This window comes from Corapipo altera, unplaced genomic scaffold, assembly GCF_003945725.1.
Source record: "Corapipo altera isolate COAL_440 unplaced genomic scaffold, ASM394572v1 96, whole genome shotgun sequence".
In the NCBI taxonomy this organism is placed as follows: domain Eukaryota; kingdom Metazoa; phylum Chordata; class Aves; order Passeriformes; family Pipridae; genus Corapipo; species Corapipo altera.
In genome coordinates, this window is record NW_020884962.1 from 1,021,525 (window position 1) to 1,025,220 (window position 3,696).

Genomic DNA, 3,696 nt, shown 5'->3' on the forward strand with positions numbered 1-3,696 from the left:
CGCGCGCGCGGGGGGTCCCGCCGGGGGCCACGTGGAGCGACCGCGGAGCCGGGAACGGGATCGGGAACGGGACCGGGAACGGGAATGGGAACGGGACACTGCGGGAGGGGGTCAACCGGGATGTGTGAGCGCCCTCCGGCCCGCGGGCGGCCGTGGAGGAAGCGCATTAACGGCGCCCGGGGCAGGGCTCTCCCGGTACCGCTACCGGGGAAGACCCCGCGGAGCCGCTCCGAGCGCCGCGGGCTCGGGACAGGAGAGACCCACCCTCGGGGGAGACGCTCCCCCCAGCCAGCAGCGAACTGTCCCCGCGCGGCCCCAAACCCCCCCCCCCCCCCCCCCCCCCCCAAAACCCCCATTTAAAGCCCCCCCCGGAGGCAGGTCCCGATCCCCCGGGACGGGAGGGATTCCCGGGATGGGGCAGGGAAGGGCGTTCTGGGAGCGGTGCTGCCTCTCTCCCCTCCTGCCCCTTCCCGGGGAAGCTCCGGAGGGTTTGCTGAGGGTTTGCTGAAGCCACGTTCGCCCGATCTCAAATCCAGAATATAAATTATTTTAGGCCGAGTCCACAGCAGAAGGAACTCTGAGCTGTATTACTACTACTTCTACTACTACTACTACTATTATTATTATTATTATTCCCGATCCCTTTATCACATGCAGATCTCTGGTGTGGTTTTCCAACTAACTCCCATTTTCCCCCTCACCCTCCCATTCCTTTGCTCTCTCACTGTCCCCAGCTCTAACCTGCCCAAGGGGGGGGGGGGGGGGGATGTAGAAATAACCTTTACAAGTTACCAAAAGACCCAAATTCAAGGATTTCTTTACCCAGAGCCCTCGTTTTCCCCGATCTTGGAACGACAGGTTATTTTTGGGATGGGGGCTGTTGGCTCCCAGATCACCACCCTGACCACAAGACCTTCGCTAAACCCGGCTTAATAATTCCCATCCCATTCCAGGCCCTTCTTCCTCCCTAGAGGATGAAACTTTGGGCTCCACGCTCCTGTTTCAGACCTGTCTGGTGAAAGCTGAAGCAGGAAGGCACAAACAGGAGGGATGTGACCAGGAATCAGGGAAGGAATTCCCCCCAAAGGCCGGGATTCCAGTGCTCCCCACAGTGATCCCGGGGATTGGACGCAGAACAATTAGTGCTGATTTTTTGGGGATTTTATGACGCAATTCTGAGGCTGAGAGTGAATTTATAGATCCTGTGGAAAGACAGGGACCCTCTGCTGCCTCTCTGGGGGTCACATCCCCTTGTCCCACCCCACATTCCAGCCCAGAGGAATTCCAGCAGCGACACCCCCTTTTCCCTCCCGGTCAGCACATCCTCCAAAGTCTTGCTGAGTATTTTTTGACATTAAAAACCCACGGAAAACCCCTGTCAGAAGCCACAGGTGCCTCTCCAAGCTCAGGGAAGGGAAGGGAAGTGTCACCACTTCCCACTGGGACCAAGCCACGAACTTCCCCCCCATCCCCTCCCACTCAACGGGTGCCAGGGAAAATCCAGCTGGACTTGGGATGGAATTCTGTGGGCAAAGCAGACATCAGCCACTAATTAATCAATGGTATCCGATCCCTGTTTTAATATATCAACACCCAGGCCAGGCAGGAGAGCACAGCTAAAATATGACTGCAGAATCCCTCATCCCAGCTAAAACACAATCCCAGGATGGTTTGGGTTGGAAGCACCGTGGGCAGGGACACCCTCCACTCCAGGCCAGTCCTAGAAATAGCACCTCAAATGCTCCCAGCCCAGCCCCTGGGCACCTTTAATCTGAAAATCCTCCTTTTTGGGGGCTCTGGACCTTCCAACCAAACCCCAGCTTCATTAAAAAAGGGTTCTGTTAGTCAGATCACTGGATTTCAATCTGAATTAAATATATTTGAGTTAAACCCCAGCTGTTGAGAACTGGAGGGGCTGTTTCTGTGGGCAGGCAGCAGCCTTGTCGTGACTCGGGTGATGATGCACAGAGTCACAAAATCCCGGGATCCCTGGGGTTGGAAAGGCCCTCCAAGGTCACGGAGTCCACCCTGTGCCCAGAGCACCCAGTGCCACCACCAGGAGTTCCTTGGACACCTCCAGGGATGGAAAAGCAACCCCTGGACCTTGTCACCTCAGCACCTCCCACCTGGGCCTGGCTTAAAGCTGCTCAGTTGAGCCGAGGGAAAGAGGGAAGGCTGGAATCCTCCAGGGAAGGTGGCATCACCAGGGTGACAGCTCCAGGAGGGCATTCCCTGGAGCCCCTGGGGGTGGTTCCCTCCTCCCCACTGCGTTTGTTTGGATCAATTTTTATACTGATCCAACCCCCAAAGTGCCCTCGGTGCTCGCCTGGGCCTGGCTTTCCCTTGGGAACGTGGCACAAAGGCAGGAAACCCCACAAACGTTCCTTTGGTGACCGGGGTTGATGTTCTGGAGCCTCCACTCCCCAACGTCTCATCACCAACTTTCCCGGAGCCACAAAGGCCCCAACGCAAAGTTTTTGTTTCTCCAAACGCCAAATCCATAAATACCACGGATCAAATCATCCTTCCTGGGCGTTTTAACACCCTTCAGGAAACACCCCCCCGGCACAACACCCAACACACGACACGGGTTTGGCGGGAGCGGGATTTGGGATTGGGACGGGAGGGAAAAAAGCCCTGAAAATCCAGGAGGAATTGTCCCCAGAGGAGGAAGGACAAGGGAGACGAAGCCTCCCCTCGATGCACGTCCCAGTGTGGGTCAGGCAGGAGCAAGGAGCGGAGCTGGAGCCGGAGCTGGGGGCCTTGGTCGCCGTCCTGCGGCCACGGGAGCCTGGGAAGCTGCCAGGGTTGGGGTGATGAACAGGACAAACGGGTTCCGGAGCCCGGGAAAGGTTTTGGCAAAGGCAGAGGCAGCTCCCGGGTGGTTTGATGGTCCAGGGCACCGAGGGAGGGGGAGCTGGGACACCCCCAGGAGCTGCTGCGCTCCCCTCGCTCCCGAGAACAGCAAACCTCGTGAAGGGGCTTTATCCGGAGGAATTCCCTCATGGAAAGGGTGCTCAGGCACTGGAAGGGGCTGCCCAGGGAGGTTTGGAGCCCCTGGAGGTGCCCCAGGAAGGACTGGAGGACCTGGGGGACAAGGGGGGAGTTGGGCACGGGGTGGATGATCCTGGAGGGCTTTTCCAACCTCAGTGATCCCGGGATTCTGGGATCTTTCACATTGCTGGGGAGAAGTCTGGAATGAACCGACCACATCCTTAAATAGTTCAAGGAGAAAAGGGGAAACCCCTCGGAATAGGATTTTAAGATGGCTTGTGCCAGGAATGACAGGAATTCCATAGGCTCCACACCGAGGGATGGTCCTGTCCTTGTTTTCTGGCCAGACTATTTTCCCACAGGTGCAACTTGCAGCGGGAATTCGATGAGAGGGAAAAGTGGTGCTTTTTTGGGAAGGATCTGAGACCCCTGTCACTGTGTCCCCCACCTCCCACCCACGGGGGGCAACACTTCCATGAGGGCAACACTTCCATGAGGGCAACACTTCCATGAGGGCAACACTTCCATAGGGGGCAACACTTCCATGAGGGCAACACTTCCATGGGGGGCAACACTTCCATAGGGGGCAACACTTCCATAGAGGGCAACACTTCCATGAGGAGCAACACTTCCATGAGGGCAACACTTCCATGGGGGGCAACACTTCCATGGGGGGCAACACTTCCATAGGGGGCAACACTT